The sequence below is a fragment of the Orcinus orca genome, chromosome 2 (assembly GCF_937001465.1).
Source record: "Orcinus orca chromosome 2, mOrcOrc1.1, whole genome shotgun sequence".
NCBI lineage: Eukaryota > Metazoa > Chordata > Mammalia > Artiodactyla > Delphinidae > Orcinus > Orcinus orca.
In genome coordinates, this window is record NC_064560.1 from 134,442,920 (window position 1) to 134,466,556 (window position 23,637).

Below are 23,637 nucleotides of genomic sequence, written 5' to 3' on the forward strand. Positions count from 1 at the left end.
TCAAAATCCGAAACATTTTGTTTGAAGTATTTTCAATCTGAGAGGTAACTTGATACTCCATTTCATAGGAAAGGGAAGTAATACATAGTAATCCTACTTCTCTGCTGGAGTTCTTTCTTATTGACACATTGTAACATCACAATAGCAAGTCCTGGGAGGAGCCCATCCATAAGACCCCTAGATCTCTTGGTCCCTGCTTCCTCTTCTCTAAAATTAAGATATTAGATGTCTTTGTTAATCCAAAATTTTGATGAAGAGTTTTAGGCACTAAGCACAAATATTTAATTTGTATGGCTAATTAACCAAACAATTTGGAATAAGGTTTACCACCAGAAGTGTTTCTTCACTAATGGCCCATGCCCATGTTTTGTCAAAGTAAACATTTAGTTCCCCTTTTTAATGTTATTTTAAATTTCAAAATAAGTTACCCTTGACATTAAAACCAAAAAGAATACAATTTTAGAAGAAAAATTTTTATTTTTATTTTTAAAGATACCTGTCATTATCTCCGTTGTGTGTAGTAAAGGGAAGGTTGAGTCCGGTTACTTACCTGAAAGCAGGTTTTCTATTCTAAGAGTGGAAGGTAAGATAACAACAATAAGAACAGACTCTATGAACTCCAGCCTTTAAGATTTTGTAGCTTTAAACTGCACAGCTCCAACCACCACCAGATCTGATAGTGAGCACCTCTTTGGCAAATGACTAATGGACAGTCTATTCTCAATCCCTCCATCCCCCACTCCACACACACATAAATGACTAACGAATAAAAATAAAACAAGTACTTTTGGACAGACAATGTAATGGTCTATTTATAGTATATAAACTCCTCATCCTCAGTTTTTGAAATATGGCTTTTCTCCCCTGCTTCAATCATACTGCTGTAAAGACCTTAAGAATTCCTCAGTTCACCCCCCCCACCCCACGCCCTGTTTAAGATAGAAAGTCTGATACTTGAACGTCTCCAAAAATACAACATCCATCCGTTTTGGTAAAGCTTCCAGCTGGTTTCTGCTATTATTATGTATGTGTTTGTGTTTTTTTAAAGCACATTCTCTGCATTCAAAGACCGTATTCTTTTTATTATTATTATTAATTTATTTATTTATTTTTGCTGTGTTGGGTCTTCGATTCTGTGCGAGGGCTTTCTCTAGTTGTGGCAAGTGGGGGCTACTCTTCATCGTGGTGCGTGGGCCTCTCTCTATCGCGGCCTCTCTTGTTGGGGAGCACAGGCTCCAGACGCGCAGGCTTAGTACTTGTGGCTCATGGGCCTAGTTGCTCCGCGGCATGTGGGATCCTCCCAGACCAGGGCTCGAACCCGTGTCCCCTGCATTAGCAGGAAGACTTCCAACCACTGCGCCACCAGGGAAGCCCTATGTATGTGTTTTAAATGGGTGTGAAATGGTATCTTGTGGTTTTAATTTGCATTTTCCTAAGGATTAATGATGTTGGTGTACAAATAACCATTCTTATTTGGATTTATATATATATATATTTTTTTTTTTTTCTTTTTTAAAGGCTTAATTTTTATTTTTTTGGCTGCATTGGGTCTTTGTTGCTCCGTGCAGGCTTTCTCTAGTTGTGGCGAGCTGGGCCTCCTTTGCAGTGTGCAGGCTTCTCATTGTGGTGGCTTCTCTTGTTGCAGAGCACGGGCTCTAGGCACATGAGCTTCAGTAGTTGTGGCACTCGGGCTTCAGTAGTTGTGGCTTGTGGGCTCTACAGTGCAGGCTCAGTAGTTGTGGCACACGGGCTTAGTTGCTCTGCAGCATGTGGTATCTTCCCAGACCAGGGATCGAACCCGTGTCCCCTGCATTGGCACACGGATACTTATCCACTGCACCACCAGGGGAGTCCCTTGGATTTATATTGTATATCTTAAACCAGAATTTGATGAGACTTTTCTTTCTATTTTTTTGGCTGCACTTCATGGCACTCGGGATCTTAGTTCCCCGACCAGGGATCGAACCTCTTCCCCCTGCAGTGGAAGTGCAGAGTCTTAACCATTGGGCCACCAGGGAAGTCCTGATGAGACTTTTTGATCAATTTACCAAAATGACTTTAGATCAAGATCTGAGGATCACATGAAGCATTAGAAAATTTTCAGATATACTGCTAGAAAAATGGTAGACCAGACTATTAAGGTTTATTCTCAAAGCACTTTCGTAATTTTTCTGCAAAACTGTTAGCTTCAGGATTCCTGCAAATCCTAATTTGTTTGGAATTTAACATTTTTAAATGTTTTAATTATTTTAAAACTATTTAAGTAAAATAGCACACATTCAAAATTAATCAAATGTGGTTGAAATATTTCTTGAGTGACCCAGGGATTTAACAGAAAGTAAAAGTCTCAGCTGAAGCTACTAAAAAAATGTATTCTGAATCATAAAGGAGAGATTTAGAGAGAGGGGGAGAGATAGGGAGCAGGGAGGAAAATGGATGGAAAGAAAAGCACCTGGTAATGGGTTTCTTGAAGTCAAATTTCAGTCATCTTAGAACTGCAGTAGAAAGAATCCATTGGGAAGAATGTGCAAACTACACTGAGGAAGAGGATGAGGAGGGAAAAGGGGGACTCTGTTGAGTGCTTTGCATTTCCTTCACCTCTTTTTGTCCTGACAGAAAGTCTGTGAAGTAGCTGTCTTTATTCCCAGTTGACAGATGAGAAAACTGAATTATCTCAGAATTCCAGTAAATTTTGAAGCAAAGAAACAAACTGTTCTGGTGTATAAAAAAAAGATTGTATAACGTATTACAAACTCTGAGGGAGGTGATCCAAATTAGATGAAAATCTGCTAATGACCAGTATTATTTCCTCTCACTCAAGGATGGAGAAATTCAGAAATAGCTAAATAACTTCAAGGCCTACGGAATGAATCAACATGCTGTGGCAAATAGAATCTAGCACTTGCTAGATCCATGTTTCCTGAGTTAGGCCATATTGATTAGATGCTCTCAGCACATCCTTTTTTTTTTTTTAGAAATTTTATTTTATTTTTAATTTTTTTAGGCTGTGTAGGGTCTTCGTTGCTGTGCTCAGGCTTTCTCTAGTTGCTGTGAGGGGTAGCTACTCTTTGTTGCAGGCTTCTGATTGTGGTGGCTTCTCTTGTTGTGGAGCACGGGCTCTAGGCACGCAGGCTTCAGTAGTTGTAGCACAAGGGTTCAGTAGTTTTGGCTCTCGGGCTCTAGAGCACAGGCTCAGTAGTTGTGGCACACAGGCTTAGTTGCTTCGAGGCATGTGGGATCTTCCTAGACCAGGGATCGAACCTGTGTCCCCTGAATTGGCAGGCGGATTCTTAACCAACTGCATCACTAGGGAAGTCCAGCACATCCATTTTGAAAAAGAGTACATATTTTACAGAAGTATGGCATTTAGAAATGCCACAGTAAATGAAACAATAGCTTCATTATTAAAGTAAACATTTATTTTTCAGTTGGCTAATTTTGTAAAATTATATAATGCAGCTCAACATTTTTTTTTATAAATTTATTTTTATTTATTTTTGGCTGTGTTGGGTCTTTGTTGCTGCATGCGAGCTTTCTCTAGTTGTGGCGAGCAGGGGCTACTCTTAATTGTAGTGTGTGGGCTTCTCATTGCGGTGGCTTCTCTTGTTGAGGAACATGGGCTCTAGAGCGCAGGCTCAGTAGTTGTGGCACACGGGCTTAGTTGCTCCACAGCACGTGAGATCTTCCTGGACCAGGGCTCGGACCCATGTCCCCTGCATTGGCAGGTGGATTCTTAACCACTGCGCCACCAGGGTAGCCCAGCTCAACATTTTTTAAACAAACTTTTTTGTGTGTAACACAAAAAGTAAGACATCTCTTAAAACTTGGGAAAGAAAGCAAAGTAAGGATAGAGAATAAAAATTGCCCCTAATCCTACCATCCAGATTTAAGCAAAATACATTTTGGTATAATTCCTTCCTTTTATGCTTATTATAGTAGCTCTGAACTTTATATAATATACATGTACATGTACTATTTTAGTAACTTTACGAAGTTGTGCAAATATTACCATGATAATAAATGCAGTGTTTGCAGATTTTCATCATCCTAAAAAGAAACCCATCCCCGTTTTCCCCCAGACCTTTCTCTCCTGGCCCTAGGTAACTACTAATATGCTTTCTATCTCGATAGATTAGCCTTTTCTGGGCATTTCGTATTAATAGAATTGTGCAATAGTATTTTGCATCTGGCTTCTTTCACTTAACAATGTTTTAAAGGTTCATCCATTTTGTAGCATGTGGCAGTGTTTTCTTCTCATTTGCTGTTGAATAGTTTTCCCTTGTCGGTAGATACACCCCATTTATTTTAATCCATTCATTAGCTGGTGGACATTTGGTTTGTTTCTACTTTTTGTCTATTAAGAGTAATGCTTTTATGAACATTCATGTACAAATTATTTTTGTGGACATATGTTTTCATTTCTCTTGGGTATATATTTAGAAGTAGAATCTCTGGATAATATGGTAAGTTCATCTTTATCATTTTAAGAAACTGCCAAATTGTTTTCCAAAGTGGCTGTATCATTTATGCATGATACAAAATTAATATACAGAAATCGTTGCATTTCTATAAACTAACAATGAACTATCAGAAGGAGACATTAAGGAAACGATCTCATTTATCATCACATCAAAATTCCCTGGCAGTCCAGTAGTTAGGACTCCGTGTATTCACTGCTGAGGGTGCGGGTTCGATCCCTGGTCGGGGAACTAAGATCCCACAAGCCATGTGGCATGGCCAAAAAAAAAAAAAGAAGACCCAGTTCTTATCACATCAAAAAGAATAAAATACCTAGGAATAAACCTACCTAAGAGGTAAAAGACCTGTACTTGGAAAACTATCAGACACTGATGAATGAACTTGAAGATGACACAAATAGATATAAAGATATACTGTATTCTTAGATTGGAAGAAGCAATATTGTTAAAATGACCATGCTACCCAAGGCAATCTACAGATTCAGTGCTATCCCTATAAAAATACCAATGGGCTCGCCGCAACTAGAGAAAGCCCGTGCACAGCAACGAAGACCCAACGCAGCCAAAAAAAAAGAAAGAAATTAACAATAATTTTTTAAAAATACCAATGGTATTTTTCACAGAACTAGAACAAATAATTTTAAAATTTGTATGGAAATACCAAAGACCCTGAATTGCCAAAACAATCTTGTGAAAGAAGAACAGAGCAGGAGGAATCACACTTCCTGACTTCAGACTATATTATAAAACTACAGTAATCAGAACAGTATGGTACTAGCACAAAAACAGACATAGAGATCAATGGACCAAAATATACATCCCAGAAATAAATCCATGCATTTATGGTCAATTAATCTTTGACAAACCAGGCAAGAATGTACAATGGAGAAAAGACAGTCTCCTCAATAAGTGGTGCTGGGAAAACTGGACAACTACATGTAAAAGAATGAATTAGAACAGGGGTCCCCAACCCCTGGGCCATGGACCCGAACCAGTCCACGGCCTGTTAGGAACCAGGCCGCACAGCAGGAGGTGAGTGGCGGGCGAGCGAATGAAGCTTCATCTGCCACTCCCCATCTCTCGCATGACTGCCTGAACCACCATGTCTCTGCCCCCTGCCCCATCTGGAAAAATTGACTTCCACGAAACCAGTCCCTGGTGCCAAAAAGGTTGGGACTGCTGAATTAGAACATTGTCTAACACCATATACAAAAATAAACCCAAAATGGATTAAAGACCTAAATCTGAGACCAGAAACCATAAAACTCTTGGAGGAAAACATAAGCAGAATGCTCTTTGACATAAATTGTAGCTATATTGTTTGGAATCTGTTTTCTAAAACAAAGAAAATAGAAGCAAAAATTAACAAATGAGACCTAATTAGACTTAAAAATTTTGCACAGCAAAGGAAACAAAAAGACAACCCACAGAATGGGAGAAAATATTTGCAAATGATATGACTGATAAGGGGTTAATATCCAAAATATATAAACAGCTCATACAACTCAATAAAAAAAAATACACAACCCAATTAAAAAATGCACTGAAGACCTGAAAAGACATTTTTCCATGGAAGACATACAGATGGCCAACAGGAACAAGAAAAAGATGCTCACGTTGCTAATTGTCAGAGACATGCAACTCAAAACCACAATGAGGGCTTCCCTGGTGGCGCAGTGGTTGCGAGTCCGCCTGGCGATGCAGGGGACACGGGTTCATGCCCCAGTCCGGGAAGATCCCACATGCCGTGGAGCGGCTGGGCCCGTGAGCCATGGCCGCTGAGCCCACGCGTCCGGAGCCTGTGCTCCGCAACGGGAGAGGCCACAACAGTGAGAGGCCTGCGTACCAAAGGAAAAAAAAAAAAAAACCACAATGAGATATCACTTCGCACTTGTCAGAATGGCTATCATCAAAAAAAGCACGAATAACAAATGTTGGCAAGGATGTGGAGAAAAGGGAATTCTCATACAGTGTTGGTGAGAATGTAAACTGGTGCAATCCCTGTGGAAAACAGTATGGAGGGTTCTCAAAAAACGAAATATAAAACTACCATATGACCCAGCAATTCCACTCCTAGGTGTATATCTGAAAGAAATAAAAACACTAATTAGAAAAGATACATGCACCCCAATGTTCATAGCAGCATTATTTATGATTGCCAAGATATGGAAGCAACCTAAGTGTCTATCAACAGATGAATGGATAAAGAAGATGTGGTATATGTATATGCAATGGAATATTACTGAACTATTAGAAAAAATGAAACTCTGCCATTTGCGACAATGTGGATGGACCTAGAGGTTATTATGCTAAGTGAAATAAGTCGGGCAGAGAAAGACAAATACTCTGTTATTACTTATATGTGGAATTGAAAAAATACAACAAACGAGTATAACAAAAAAGAAACAGACTTACAGATATAGTTACCAGTGGGGAGAGGGAAGTGGGGCAGGGCAATATAAGGGTAGGGGATTCAGAAGTACAAACTAGTATGTATAAAATAAGGTACAAGGATATATTGTACAACACAGGAAATATAGCCAATGTTTTATGACTATAAATGGAGTATAACCTTTAAAAATTGTGAATCACTATACTGTACACCTGTAACATATAATATTGTATATCAACTATACTTCAACTAAAAAAAAAGTGACTGTAACATTTACATTTCCACCAGTACCATATAAGGGTTCCTGGCCAGTACGTGTTATTTTCTGCATTTTTTGTTATAGCTATTCAAGTGGGTGTGAAGTGGTATCTTGTTATAGTTTTAATTTGCATTTTCCTAAGGTTTAATGATGCTGAACATCTTTTCATGTGCTTATTAGCCATTCATATATCCTGTTTGTTCAAATGTATTTTCAGATCCATTGTTCTTTTTTCTATTGAAGTATAGTTGATTTACAGTGTTTCAGGTGTACAGCGATACACAGTGTACAGGTGTACAATGTGTGTTTGTGTGTATTCTTTTTTTTTAATTTATTTATTTTTGGCTCCGTTGGGCCTTAGTTGTGGCATGCGGGATCTTTCGTTGTGGTGCACGGACTTCTGTCTAGTTGTGGCTTGTGGGCTCAGTAGTTGCAGCTCGCGCGGGCTTAGTTGCCCCGAGGCATCTGGGATCTTAGTTCCCTGACCAGGGATGGAACAGGGATCGAATCTGCATTGCAAGACGGATTCTTAACCACTGGACCACCAGGGAAGTCCCTATATATATTCTTTTTCAGATTCTTTTCCATTACAGGTTATTACAAGATATTGAATATAATTCCCTGTGTTATACAGTAGGTCCTCTTTGTTTATTTTTTAATTGTGATGCATGTCTTCCTATTAAAAGTCTTTTATATATTTTAGATACAAGTCCTTTATCAGATATATGATTTGCAAATAATTTCTCCCAGTCTGTGCCTTTTCATTTTCTTAATGGTATCTTTTAAAGTATAAGTTTTTCGATCTGATAAAATCCAGTTCGTCAAAATTTTTTTTTCTGTTATGGATTATGCATTTGGTCTTAAATCTGTTTCTTCTAAAAGTTTTATAGTTTTACCTCTTACAGTTAGGTCTATGATCTATTTTGAGTTAATTTTTATATTTGGTGTGACATAAGGGTCTAAATGCATTGTTGTAATTTCTTGAGGTGAAGTGAAATATTCTCGTCAGCTACTGGTAAATCCTTGGCAAAAGAATGATTCTCTGCTTCTTGGAAATGTCACTGTATTCCAATATATGTACAACTTTGAGAGAGACTACCTGGGGCCATGAGGGATGGGGCTGCCACCCAAGCCAGCCAAATCAACTGGATGAACCTGAGGATCTGTGGGTGACATGTCAAGCCAGATTGCCCTCTTATCCAGCACAGTAGGGATTAAGATCCATGAACAAATGAAAGAAATTACCTGTAATGCCTGTGTTTCTGTTTACTCTCTTCCTTTACTGTCTTGTACCTAGTGAGCACTCAGTTGGTGTTACTTGATATGATTTCATAAGCAGAAAGGCAGACTTCATGACCTTGTACGTGTGTACTTTAATGAGTCTTTAACACTTTGATGCACTGAGTATGGTCCCTGCCCCAGACATACTGAATCAGATTCTGTATTTTAATATGCTCCCCAAATGATTTATGTGCTCATTAAGTTTGATGAGCACTGGTCTAGAGTAGAGCAAATGACAGCCTGCAGATGAAATCCAGTTGCTGACTATTTTTATAAGTAAAGTTTTATTGGAACACAGTTATACCCATTTCTTTACATATTATTTACATCATGTGTGGCTACTTTCATCCTGCAGTGGCAGACTGATTGAGTAGTTGTGAAAGGGGCCACATGGCCCTCAAAGCCTAAAATATTACCTGGCCCTTTTCAGAAAAAGTTTGCCAACCCATGGGCTAAGGAAAAGGAGGGAAGGTTCCCAAATGATTATATGTGGTAGAAAGATGAATGGGAGATCAAGATGTTATCTAGGTCAGAATAGAGCCTGACAGACTGGCAGACTAAGCCATTTATACAACATACACATTTATGCACATACACACACCTTACCTATTAAAATTAGCATGTCTCAGGACTTCCCTGGCGGTCCAGTGGTTAAGACTCCGAGCTCCCAATGCTGAGGGGCACGGGTTCGATCTGGTTAGGGAACTTAGATCCCACATGCTGCACGACGCAACATAAGTAAATAAATAAATAAGTAGATAAATAAGATTAGCATGTCTCTTAGCTAAAATAGGAAAGACAAGTATAATCAGTGAGAATGTTAATAAAAATGAACCTCATACCTAAACATCTATATTATACTGATAAAAATTCAGATATTTAAGCAATAGAACCAAATATAACTAAATATACACACCAGCAAACAAGCCGTCTTCACTTTGATAGAAATACTTGTAGGTCTCTTTTTTATTTTAGTCAACTTTTTATTTGGAATTATTTTATGTTATTTTATTGATTTATTTTTGGCCACACCACGAGGCTTGCAGGATCTCGGTTTCTTGACCAGGGATTGAACCCAGGCCATGACATTGAAAGCCTGGAATCCTAACCACTAGGCCACCAGGGAACTCCCCGTATTTGGAATAATTTTAGATTTATAAAAACGTTGCAAAGATAGTACAGAGAATTTCTGTATACCCTCACCTATCTCCCCTAATGTTATCTTCTCGCATTACCATGGTACATTTGTCAAATCTAAAAAAACAACTTGGGTAGCATTATTATTAACCAAACTTAGACTATTCACCAGTTTTTCATTAATATCCTTTTCTGTTCTGTGAGCCCCTGCAGGATACCACACTGCATGTAGTCATTATTATCTCCTTAAATCTTCTCTGACCTGTGATAGGTTCTCATGCTTTCCTTGTTTTTCACGTTTCAGGGAGTACAGCTCAGATTTTTTTTTTTTTTTTTTTTTTGCGGTCCGCGGGCCTCTCACTGTTGTGGCCTCTCCCGTTGCGGAGCACAGGCTCCGGACGCGCAGGCTCAGCGGCCATGGCTCATGGGCCTAGCCGCTCCGCGGCATGTGGGATCTTCCCGGACCAGGGCACGAACCCATGTCCACTGCATCGGCAGGCAGACTCTCAACCACTGCGCCACCAGGGAAGCCTCAGATATTTTTTAGAATATCCTTTACTGTGGGTTTGTGTAATGTATTTTCTCATGATTAGAATGGGATTATGGGTTTGGGGAAGAATACCACAGAGGTGAAGTACTCTTATCATGTCATATGGTGGCAGGGGTGGAACATGACATCGTGATGATTTAGCCTTCATCACTTGGCTAAGGTGGTGTGTGCCAGGTTTTCTACTATAAAGTTACTATTTTCCATTCCTATCTTCTGTTCTTTGGAAGTGAGCCACTAGGTTCAGCTAACCCTCAGATGGAAGGGGAGAATTAATCTCTACCTCCTGGAGGAGAGAGTATCAGCATATATGTTTGATACTCTTCTGTCCCATTTATTTATTCCATCATATATTTAAATCAGTATGTACTCATGTGTACTTATTTTATACTTTGGGTTATAATCCAGAACCATGTTATTTGTTGTTCACATCTTTCTAGCTTTGGCTGTTAGGAGCTCTTCCAGATTGTCTCGTCTGTCAGTCTCTTTTTAAAAGCTTTATTGTGATATAATTCACATACCATAAAAACCACCCATTTAAAGTATACAATTCAATGGCTTTTATATATTCACATATTTGTGCAGCCATCACCACAACCCCACATTTCTTAGACCTCACCCTCCAAACCCCCATCTCCTGGCAACCCTTTATCTACTTTCTGTCTCTACAGATTTGCCTATTCTGAGCATTTCATATACATGGAATCATATAACATGTCATCCTTGTGACTAGCTTCTTTCACTTCAGTAGTTTTTTCAAGGTTCATCTGTTTGGTCTCTTTTTCTTTTTGTCCTTTTGTTGTTTGTTTTATTTCTTGTTTTTGCATGATTTCTGTCTGGTCTTTTTAATCTTTATCTATACAGATGTTCTTTCTACATAATCATTATGGGTATAAATTTGGTGTTCTGATTTTGTGATTTAACATTATGTTATCTACATTTTCCCATTCTCATAGTCTGCATATTTATTTTAATGGTTAAAAGACATCAAGTTGGTGTTCATTTAACTTGGCTCTCAGTTTGTAGTATCTGGGCTTGTTTTATTTTTCACTACTGTAAATGATGTTGCTGTAAATGTTTTCATGCATATGGATTTTTAATTATACCTTAGGATAGATTCCCAAGACTGAAGTGCTTGAGTTGAAAAGTAGAATCACTTTCATGATTCTTTTTGTTACATTCTACCAGGTTTCATTGTAGAAAATTTGTAACAAATTAAGGGATTGCTAATAACATATACATATCTGTTTCCTTATATAGCCTTATCAGCATATTTTTCTAATTTTTAGGTGCGTTTTCTTAAAATTGAATTTTATTTTTTTATACAGCAGGTTCTTATTAGTCATCAATTTTATACACATCAGTGTATACACGTCAATCCCAATCTCCCAATTCATCACACCACCCCACTTACCACCACTTTCCCCCCTTGGTGTCCATATGTTTGTTCTCTACATCTGTGTCTCAATTTCTGTCCTGCAAACGAGTTCATCTGTACCATTTTTCTGGGTTCCACATATATGCGTTAATATACGATATTTGTTTTTCTCTTTCTGACTGACTTCACTCTGTATGACAATCTCTAGATCCATCCACGTCTCTACAAATGACCCAATTTCGTTACTTTTTATGGCTGAGTAATATTCCATTGTATATATGTACCACATCTTCTTTATCCATTCATCTGTCGATGGGCATTTAGGTTGCTTCCATGACCTGGCTATTGTAAATAGTGCTGCAATGTACATTGGGGTGCATGTGTCTTTTTGAATTATGGTTTTCTCTGGGTATATACCCAGTAGTGGGATTGCTGGGTCGTATGGTAATTCTATTTTTAGTTTTTTAAGGAACCTCCATATTGTTCTCCATAGTGGCTGTATCAATTTACATTCCCACCAACAGCACAAGAGGGTTCCCTTTTCTCCACATCCTCTCCAGCACTTGTTGCTTGTAGATTTTCTGATGATGCCCATTCTAACTGGTGTGAGGTGATATCTCATTGTGGTTTTGATTTGCATTTCTCTAATAATTAGTGACGTTGAGCAGCTTTTCCTGTGCTTCTTGGCCATCTGTATGTCTTCTTTGGAGAAATGCCTACTTAGGTCTTCTACCCATTTTTAGATTGGGTTTGTTCTTTAATATTGAGCTGCATGAGATGTTTATATATTTTGGAGATTAATCCTTTGTCTCTTGATTCGTTTGCAAATATTTTTTCCCATTTTGAGGGTTGTCTTTTCATCTTGTTTATGGTTTCCTTTGCTGTGCAAAAGCTTTTAAGTTTCATTAGGTCCCATTTGTTTAGTTTTGTTTTTATTTCCATTACTCTAGGAGGTGGATCAAAAAAGATCTTGCTGTGATTTATGTCAAAGAGTGTTCTTCCTATGCTTTCCTCTAAGAGTTTTATAGTGTCCAGTCTTACATTTAGGTCTCTAATCGTTTTGAGTTTATTTTTGTGTATGGTGTTAGGGAGTGTTCTAATTTCATTCTTTTACATGTAGCTGTCCAGTTTCCCCAGCACCACTTATTGAAGAGACTGTCTTTTTTCCATTGTATATCCTTGCCTCCTTTGTCATAGATTAGTTGACCATAGATGTGTGGGTTTATCTCTGGGCTTTCTATCTTGTTCCACTGATCTGTGTTTCTGTTTTTGTGTCACTACCATATTGTCTTGATTACTGTAGCTTTGTAGTATAGTCTGAAGTCAGTGAGGCTGATTCCTCCGGCTCCGTTTTATTCCCTCAAGACTGCTTTGTCTATTCGGGGTCTTTTGTGTCTCCATACAAATTTTAAGATTTTTTGTTCTAGTTCCGTAAAAAGTGCCATTGGTAATTGGATAGGGATTGCATTGAATCTGTAGATTGCCTTGGGTAGTATAGTCATTTTCACAGTATTGATTCTTTCAATCCGAGAACATGGTATATCTCTCCATCTGTTGGTATCATCTTTAATTTCTTTCATCAGTGTCTTATAGTTTTCTGCATACAGGTCTTTTGTCTACCTACATAGGTTTATTCCTAGGTATTTTATGCTTTTTGTTGGAATGGGAAATGGGAGTGTTTCCTTAATTTCTCTTTCAGATTTTTCATGCTTAGTTTATAGGAATGCAAGAGATTTCTGTGCATTAATTTTGTATCCTGAAACTTTACCAAACTCATTGATTAGCTCTAGTAGTTTTCTGGTGGCATCTTTAGGATTCTCTGTGTATAGTATCATGTCATCTGCACCAGTGACAGTTTTACTACTTCTTTTCCAATTTGTATTCCTTTTATTTCTTTTTCTTCTCTGATTGTCGTGGCTAGGACTTCCAAAACTATGTTGAATAATAGTGGTGAGAGTAGACATCCTTGTCTTGTTCCTGATCTTAGAGGAAATGCTTTCAGTTTCTCACCATTGAGAATGTTGGCTGTGGGTTTGTCGTATATGGCCTTTATTTTGTTGAGGTAGGTTCCCTTTATGCCCACTTTCTGGAGAGTGTTTATCATAAATCAATGTTGAATTTTGTCAAAAGCTTTTTCTGCATCTATTGAGATGATCATATGGTTTTTTTCTTCAATTTGTTAACATGGTGTATCACATTGATTGATTTGCGTATATTGAAGAATCCTTGCATCCCTGGGGTAAATCCTACTTGATCATGGTGTATGATCCTTTTAATGTGTTGTTGGATTCTGTTTGCTAGTATTTTGTTGAGTATTTTTGCATCTATATTCATCAGTGATATTGGTCTGTAACTTTCTTTTTTAGTAGTATCTTTGTCTGCTTTTGGTATCAGGGTGATGGTGGCCGCGTAGAATGAGTTTGGGAGTGTTCCTTCCTCTGCAAGTTTTTGGAAGAGATTGAGAAGGATGGGTGTTAGCTTTTCTCTAAATGTTTGATAGAATTTACCTGTGAAGCCATCTGGTCCTGGACTTTTGTTTGTTGGAAGATTTTTAATCACAGTTTCCATTTCATTACTTGTGATTGGTCTGTTCATATTTTCTATTAATTTCTGGTTCAGTCTTGGGACGTTACACCTTTGTAAGAATTTGTCCATTTCTTCCAGGTTGTCCATTTTAATAGCATAGAGTTGCTTGTAGTAGTCTCTTAGGATGCTTTGTATTTCTGCGGTGTCTGTTGTAACTTCTCCTTTTTCGTTTCTAATTTTATTGATTTGAGTCCTTTCCCTCTTTTTCTTGATGGGTCTGGCTAATGGTTTATCAATTTTGTTTATCTTCTCAGAGAACCAGCTTTTAGTTTTATTGATCTTTGCTATTGTTTTCTTTGTTTCTATTTCATTTATTTCTGCTCGGATCTTTATGATTTCTTTCCTTCTGCTAACTTTGGGTTTTGTTTGTTCTTCTTTCTCTAGTTCCTTTAGGTATAAGTTTAGATTGTTTATTTGAGATTTTTCTTGTTTCTTGAGGTAGGCTTGTATAGCTATAAACTTCCCTCTTAGAACTGCTTTTGCTGCATCCCATAGGTTTTGGATTGTCATGTTTTCATTGTCATTTGTCTGTAGGTATTTTCTGATTTCCTCTTTGATTTCTTCAGTGATCTCTTGGTTATTTAATACCGTATTGTTTAGCCTCCATGTGTTTGTGTTTTTTACATTTTTTCCCCTGTAATTGATTTCTAATCTCATAGCGTTGTGGTCAGGAAAGATGCTTGATATGATTTCAATTTTCTTAAATTTACTGAGGCTTGATTTGTGACCGAAGATGTGATCTACCCTGGAGAATGTTCCGTGCGCACTTGAGAAGAAAGTGTAATCTGCTGTTTTTGGATGGAATGTCTTATAAATATCAATAAATCTATCTGGTCTAATATATCATTTAAAGCTTGTGTTTCCTTGTTAATTTTCTGTTCGGATGATCTGTCCATTGGTGTAAGTGAGGTGTTAAAAGTCCCCCACTATTATTGTGTCACTGTTGATTTCCTCCTTTATAGCTGTTAGCAGTTGCCTTATGTATTGAGGTGCTCCTATGTTGGGTGCATATATATTTATAATTGTTATGTCTTCTTCTTGGATTGATCCCTTGATCATTATGTAGTGTCCTTCCTTGTCTCTTGTAACATTCTTTATTTTAAAGTCTATTTTATCTGATGTGAGTATTGCTACTCCAACGTTGTTTTGATTTCCATTTGCATGGAACATCTTTATCCATCCCCTCACTTTCAGTCTGTATGTGTCCCTAGGTCTGTAGTGGGTCTCTTGTATACAGCATATATATGGGTCTTGTTTTTGTATCCATTCAGAAATCCTTCGTCTTTTGGTTGGAGCATTTAATCCATTCATGTTTAAGGTAATTATCGAGATGTATGTTCCTATTACCATTTTCTTAATCGTTTTGGGTTTGTTTTTGCAGGTCCTTTTTTTCTCTTGTGTTTCCCACTTAGAGAAGTTCCTTTAGCAGTTGTTGTAGAGGTGGTTTGGTGGTGCTGAATTCTCTTAGCTTTTGTTTGTCTCTAAAGCTTTTGATTTCTCCATCAAATCTGAATGAGATCCTTGCCAGGTAGAGTACTCTTGGTTGTAGGTTATTCCCTTTCATCACTTTAAGTATATCATGCCACTCCCTTCTGGCTTGTAGAGTTTCTGCTGAGAAATCAGCTGTTAACCTTATCGGAGTTCCCTTGTATGTTATTTGTCATTTTTCCCTTGTTGCTTTCAATAATTTTTCTTTGTCTTTAATTTTTGCCAGTTTGATTACTGTGGGTCTCGGCGTGTTCCTTCTTGGGTTTATCCTGTATGGGACTCTCTGTGCTTGCTGGACTTGGGTGGCTATTTCCTTTCCCATGTTAGGGAAGTTTTCGATTATAATCTCTTCAAATATTTTCTCGGGTCCTTTCTCTCTCTCTTCTCTTTCTGGGACCCCTAAAATGCGAATGTTTTTGTGTTTAACATTGTCCCAGAGGCCTCTTAGGCTGTCTTTATTTCTTTTCATTCTTTTTTCTTTATTCTGTTCTGCAGCAGTGAATTCCACCATTCTGTCTTCCAGTTCACTTATCCGTTCTTCTGCCTCGGTTATTCTGCTATTGATTCCTTCTAGTGTATTTTTCATTTCAATTATTGTATTGTTCATCTCTGTTTGTTTGTTCTTTAAGTCTTTTAGGTCTTTGTTAAACATTTCTTGCACCTTCTTGATCTTTGCCTCCATTCATTTTCCGAGGTCCTGGATCATCTTCACTATCATTATTGTGAATTCCTTTTCTGGAAGGTTGCCTATCTGCACTTCATTTAGTTGTTTTTCTGGGGTTTTATCTTGTTCCTTCATCTGGTATATAGCCTTCTGCCTTTTCATCTTGTGTATCTTTCTGTGAATGTGGTTTTTGTTCCACAGGCTGCAGGATTGTAGTTCTTCTTCTTCTCTGTAATTTTTTAAATAAATTTTTAAATTTTATTTATTTTTGGCTGCATTGTGTCTTCGTTGCTGTGCATGGGCTTTCTCTAGTTGTGGCGAGTGGGGGCTTCTCTTCATTTCAGTGCACAGGCTTCTCATTGCAGTGGCTTCTCTCTTTGGGGAACACCGGCTCTATGCACGCAGGCTTCACTAGCTGTTGGACGCGGGCTCACTAGTTGTGACTCACAGGTTCTAGGACGCAGGCTCAGTAGTTGTGGCACATGTCTTAGTTGCTCTGTGGCATGTGGGAATTTCCTGGACCAGGGATCAAACCTGTGTTCCCTGCATTGGCAGGCGGATTCTTACCCATTGGGCCACTACGTTAAGTCCCACTAATTTAATACACATAAAGGGAGGAAATGAAAGAAGTCAGTGTGCTAAACATTTTACAAAAACTGTATTATTTCTTCATTTAATCTTTGCCACCACTTTGTAAGTTAGATATTATATAATATTATATAGTGCAAGGGCTGGGTGCCAAAGCCCCTTGGAGTTATAGCCAAAGGGCAGATACCAAAGATCAAGTTGTGGAAGATCAAGATCAAGAGTGTAGAAATCCAAACCATTTCATTAAGCACCAAGACCCGAGCCGGAATGGGAGCCAAGGTACTGGACCAATGGGACAAAGACCCAGGAAAGCCTGAGCTAGATTGTTTCAGCAGGATGTCCTTTTGATGAATTCAAAAATACATCCCTTTAGTGTCCTTTTGTAGAATCCAACCGGGGTCTTGTGAGTGTACCAGGTTCATTTAATGGTACTGGAAGAGAATAGACACTACACTAGCCTCTTGACATTTTGGAGTTCATTGATCACATTTATGTTTAAAAAATAGAGTTGCTACACATGCATGAATATTTACATGTAAATGTATAGAAAAGGTCTAGAAGGATATGCACTAAACATATTGAAAAACATTGGTTCAGTCTTTGGTAAGATGAACAGGATTTGCAGCAGGAGTTGGGATACCAGGGTATTTTATATGTTTTCTTTGCTTGAATACTTTTGTTATTTTTATTTAAGGAAAATTTATTGCTAAACAAAAAAAGCTTTCATTCATTCAATAATTTTATTTATTTATTTATTTTTTAATATATTTTGGCTGTGCTGCACGGCATACAGGATCTTAATTCCCTGCCCAGGGATCAAACCTGTGCCCCCTGCAGTGGAAGTTCAGAGTCTTAACCACTGGACCATCAGCAAAGTCCCTCAACAAACATTTATTGGATGTTCACTATATACTAGCCACAATGCAAATATCTGAAGTAAGATATAGACCCTACCCACAAGTTCATTGTCTGGTATAGTCTTTTTCAAATTTTGGGTCACAGTCCTTTAGCAGATTCTGAAATTAAAAATCATTGGGTCATATTGGATTATAACTCAAAGTATAAAATAAAATATCCATGGGTCAGTACTGATGTAAATAAATGGTTGAATAAATAAATAAATAAGTAGAATAGATCTCCTGTGCAGTAGAATTTCAAATAATTTTATGTAGATACTCCCACCTCAAGGAGATCAAACTAAAATCCCTACCCCTTAAACGTGGGCTGCACGTAATAAATTCCTTCCAACGAGTGCAATATGGAAAGGGCAGGGGATGGGGTTAGGGAATAACTTTACAGTAAAGAAACCTGACAAAAACTACCTCAGCCAGGTGACCAAGGTAACATCAATAGTGATAGGTCATGTTGGTAGTATGTGCCCTTGATAGGATGTGATGAAAATGGCACTTGACTTCTGTTGTTTTCCTCCCCAAAACCCATATACCCAGTCTAATCATGAGAAAAACATCAAACAAATCTCAATAGAAGGACATTTTATAAAATACCTGATCAGTGTTCTTTAAAACTGTCAAGGTCATCAAAAACAAGGAAAGTGTAAGAAACTGTCAAAGCCAAGTGCATTCCAAGGAGATGTGAAGATTAAATATAATATGGGATCCTATAACTGAAAAAGGACATTCAGTGAAATGTAAGGAAATCTGAATAAAGTATAGACTTCAGGTAATAATAATGTATCAATTCATTAATTGTAACATATGTACCATACTAAGATGTTGATAATAGGGGAAACTGGGTGTGGAGTATATGAGAACACTCTATACTGTCCTTGCAATTTTTTCTGTAAATCTAAAACTATTCTAAAAAATAAAATCTATGGAATTAAAAAAAATATATCGGTGGGCCACAACTAGCATTTTTCCTCAATATTTTGTTGTGACGATTTTCAAATATACTACAAAGTTGAAAAGAATTTCACAGTGAATTCCCATATACTCACCACCTAAATTCTACCATTAATCTTTTACCATATAGTCATCCGTCCCTCAGTATCCGTGGGGGATTGGTTCTAGAGTTCCCACACATACCCAAATCGGTGCATGTTCAAGTTCCTTATGCAAAATGGCTTAGTGTTTGCATATAACCTACGCATATCCTTCCATATACTTTAAAATAACTTAATCTAGAAATAACTCTAAATTACTTATAATATCTAATACAATGTAAATGCTATGTAAATAGTCGCCAGTGCACGGCATATTCAAGTTTTGCTTTTAGGAACATATTGGAATTTTTTTTCCCCAAATATGTTCAATCCATGGTTGGTTGAATCTGTGGATATGGAACCCACAGATCTAGAGGGCTGACTGTACTTACTTTATCATATATCTAACCATCTATCCATCTGTCTACCCATCCATTAATTTATCTTAATTTTTTTGGTGCATTTCAAGGTAAATTATAGGGAGTTCCCTGGTGGCCTAGTGGTTAGGATTCCGGGCTTTCTTTGCCTTGGCCCGGGTTTGATCCCTGGTTGGGGAACTGAGATCCTGCAAGCCAGGCAGCACAGCCCGCCCCCCCCCCAAAAAAAAAGTAAATTGTAGACATCAGTACATTTCCCCCCAATACTTCAGCATGTATATCATTAACCAGAGTATTAGTTTCTTTTTATATAAAATTTACATTTGGTAAGTTTTGAAAAATCCATACATCTGTGTAATCCATACCCCTCACAACTGCATTTTTTATAAAATGAAAGGTCATAGAAGATACTGGAGTACAATACACAAAGTATGGGCGAGTATTGTTTTATGAACTTCCATTCAGATATGTATGTACCTGTATACTGGGTCACAATGTAAAATATATCACAGTGTAAAATATATCACAGTAAAACAGTGAAAATCATTGGTCTGGTTGGGGAGCTCAGAATGTAATCAAATAGTGATTATTTAGGGTGACAGGTTTTGTAAGATACAGTGATGGGTTCAAAGAAAAGACAGCCAACTTTCTGTGGTTAGAAAGAGGGATTGGGATAGGCAGGAAAGGCTTGTCTGAGGAAGAGGTGATATACTATCGTAATGACATTGGCCAACACTTACATAGCACTCACTTCATGCCAACTGCCAAACACTGTTTTAAGAATGTTACATATACTAACTACTCCTCACAACCTAGAAGGTCAGTACTAATATTATTCCCATTGTACCTCAGACTGAGTACAGAAAGATTAAGTAATTTTCCCAGGATCGCAAGGCTAATAAGTAGTAGAGCCAAACAGTCAAGCTTTACCTAGTTCATGCTTTTGACTATTATACCTTACGAGTAGTATACAGTTTTTGGTGGAAATTGGCTTTGTAACTTGGGGGATTTTATTTCAGTCATTTTCTTTTTTTTTTTTTTAATAATTTTATTATTATTTTTTATTTATTATTATTTTAATAATAATTTTTTGCGTTCCGCGGGCCTCTCACTGTTGTGGCCTCTCCCGTTGCGGAGCACAGGCTCCGGACGCGCAGGCTCAGCGGCCATGGCTCACGGGCCCAGCCGCTCCGCGGCATGTGGGATCTTCCGGGATCGGGGCACGAACCCGTGTCCCCTGCATCGGCAGGTGGACTCTCAACCACTGCGCCACCAGGAAAGCCCTATTTCAGTCATTTTCATGGGGCAAAAACAAAGTTTTTGTCTGATATTCCCTGATTGTGTGTGTGTGTGTGTGTGTATGTGTATGTGTGTGTGTGTGTGAGTTTTACAATATTATGGTTCTGGGGTACATAGAAAGCATTTAGAGCTAGAAAGGATGTTAGCCATCATCAAATAACATTTTCATTTCCAGAAACTTCCTACTCTACTGTTTTCGTGCAGTGAATTGTTTGGTATTTTCCATTCATTGTGCAGCAGCATTAGAAAAGATAATGTTGAGTTGATCATTCCCAAAGATACCTGAAGTTGATGCTTATTAAGCTTAAATGGACATTAATGACACTAATACACTGAGTGAGGCAGAGGCAATGTGATAAAGACAGCATTATGAGTCAAGAGACCAGAATTCAGGACCTCACTCTGCATCTCAGATTACCAGTTTTTCCGTCTACAAAATGGAGTGCACATCAGAGATTACAGATACAAGGTGCATATGTTGCCACACCCTGCTTCCTAACCCACAACTGACATTACTAATTATTCATGACATCGTCTTGCTCTGAACCTGAAAACAGCTTCAGAATTCTTCCCAACACAGTGTTCAATGCAGTTAGTACAGTTAATCAAAGTTGGCACCCAAGTTGAAATCTATTTGTCATCTTTGGGTATGACAACCTATAAAGATTCTTCCAGTTCTAACTCCCAGAAATACACCATCAGAAGTATGAAAACTGTGCCCAATTCAATACTTACTTCAGTCTTTCCAGTCTGTCTTTTCTCTAAGCATTAAGTTTACATCATGTAGGGGACTGGGACGCTGATCTGTTTATATTCTGCTGTAAATCTACCCACCTCCCTAGTCTTGGCCTTTAGGCATCCTAGCACCCTTTATGTAATGTCTTCCCCAGTAAAGTTTCTTTTTTATTCTTCCTTGATTTTTCACACACATTCACACAAGTTCTTGGGTGTGGAATCTCCTAACTTCTTGGCAATCAAGACATCTTTCCCAGCCCGTGTGTTGTTGAATGCAAAGAGTATATTAACAGAGGAAGTTCATATCTTCTCCCCGACCACTCCCAGCACTTGTCTAAGCATATTCCTTCTTATTGCCCTACCTCAGTTTCATAATTATTTGATCTCCCTCCCCCCTGGTAATTAGTAACCAGGATAGGTGCTTATGTCATTCATCTTCAGTTCTCAAACATGAACCTGTCTCTGAGTCTCCACATTGTATATTTTGGTGTTGTATATTTTATAATAGAGATACTTTACAGTTTTGCTTGTCCGCTTTATTACCACTGTGTAATCCTACAGTTGTAAATCGTGTAATTGTTTATGAGCGTGCAAAAAAAAAATACTGTATCCAAGTCTTTAGATGCCTTCAGCTACTATTTTCAAGACTCGTGTCCTAATGAGTATCAGTTCAGCACGTCCTTGTTTGTCATCCTTGCTCTTGAAGTCAGTGGGAAGGAATGCTGTGCTTGTAAGGTGGAAACCAATTTGATCCCTTGGTGTAGCATCTCAGTGGGATCATTTTACATCTCATTTTACCACTTAATGCAACCAGGGCATTTAAAGGCAATGGTTTGGCCATGAGTACCTTTGAGACAATATTTTCTTTTACCTGGCAGTTGGAGTCCAGGGTATAGGATTGTCATTTCTAACTTTCATAAAGATGGTTTTAAAATAACTTTGCTGAAAGGGAATAAAGGAAAGGATGGTAATCTTAATTTATTAGTCATCTGCCATAATTTTTACTGGCAGTAATTTATAAGGAGGATAAAAGCAGGACTTAACACCAAACGATTAAATAACACAGAGTATGTTGCAATGCCACCTACAGTAGTGAGTTTATCTTCCTGGAAAAGGGAGTGAATGACCACAGGCCTCCCCCTGTGGCACAGCTGTCAAATCCCCGGCTGAGCTGGTCTAGATGACATCCTGTTCTGCACACCGAATGAACACAGCAGCCCCAGGCTTTGCCAGACTGGATCTGCCTCTAACCAGCTCTTAGTGTTTGGAATTGTTATGAGATAACCACCTGTCTGATAGGGTTTAGGAAATAAAAGATGAGCTAGGAAGGCAAAAAATAATACAAAAATATTATCTCATCATCTGTTGCAACTATTCTGTAAAATTATTCCAAGTTTTAAAATTTCACTTAAGAACTATTGTTAACCTTGGTCTTTTGCACTGATTTTCAAAGATATTACAAAATGTGAATATGATTTTGTAAGATTGGCCTGAGACAGCTCTGATTCTCATGATGAAAGAATTGGCCATTGGTCAATATTGTGTGCTTTTGCATTGATTATTTCAAAAACTATATTAAGTATAAGAATAACAAACATGGGATTCAATACAGCTGAGTTTGAAATAAACCCACAAGCATGAATGAGGAGTAGGGGTGTCATGGATCTGTGTATGCGCTTGGCCTCTGACCTGCATCTCACCCCTGACATACAGTAATCCAGGTATGCTGGGTGCCTTAACATCCGTAAAATTCAGTTTTCTTGTCCTTAAAATGGGGATAACAGAAGTCCCTGCCTCAGAAAATTGTGAGAACTAAATAATGTATGTAAATTGCTCAGTACAGAACCTTATAGGACTTGTTACGGGGCCTTGTATGAGGACTTCGACAAATAGTTGATGTTACTACTGCTTTCAACACTAAGGAAAGAAGAGCTTCACTACACATCCTGTCTCCATTGTCCATAGAATAAATTTCATATTCCTTAACATAACTTCTAAAGCCAATTTTATCTTATGCGAGCAGCTCAATTTCCTGTGACCATTCTTCTTGCCCCCTGACCTGCAACCAAAGTGAACTTCCCAGAGCTTTCATACCCCTATTTTCTGTGCCTCAGAGTCTCTCCCTCTGGGTCATTCTTCAAGATCTTGCTTAAATGCCCCTTGTCTGGGAAGCCATTCCCAACTTTCCTGTGATGCTCCTTGTCCCTCCCTTTTGTGCACCACAGAAGTATACCTGTCCCAGTTATAACTCATCACCCTGTACTGCTGTTATTTGTTTACCTATCCAGTACCTTTGCTAGGTGTCATGATCTGAAGATCAGAAATAATTACTTCTTCATCCATATTCTCCTTCTGGTGCTTGACACATAGTTGGCGCCCAACAAGATTGATGAAACGAATGAATATGAGTAGAACTACTGTAGATACTCAAAAATGTTTTGGAGGATAACTAAGAAAAATTTATCTTTAGTTATTTATTAAAGTCT

The 23,637-nt window shown here is 38.1% G+C and overlaps 1 protein-coding gene across 17 annotated transcripts in view; it reads left to right on the forward strand.

Annotated features, from left to right (window-relative positions):
* AP4S1 (adaptor related protein complex 4 subunit sigma 1) overlaps positions 1–23,637 on the forward strand; it is an 82,993-nt gene that overhangs the window by 17,480 nt on the left and 41,876 nt on the right. The window lies entirely within an intron of this gene.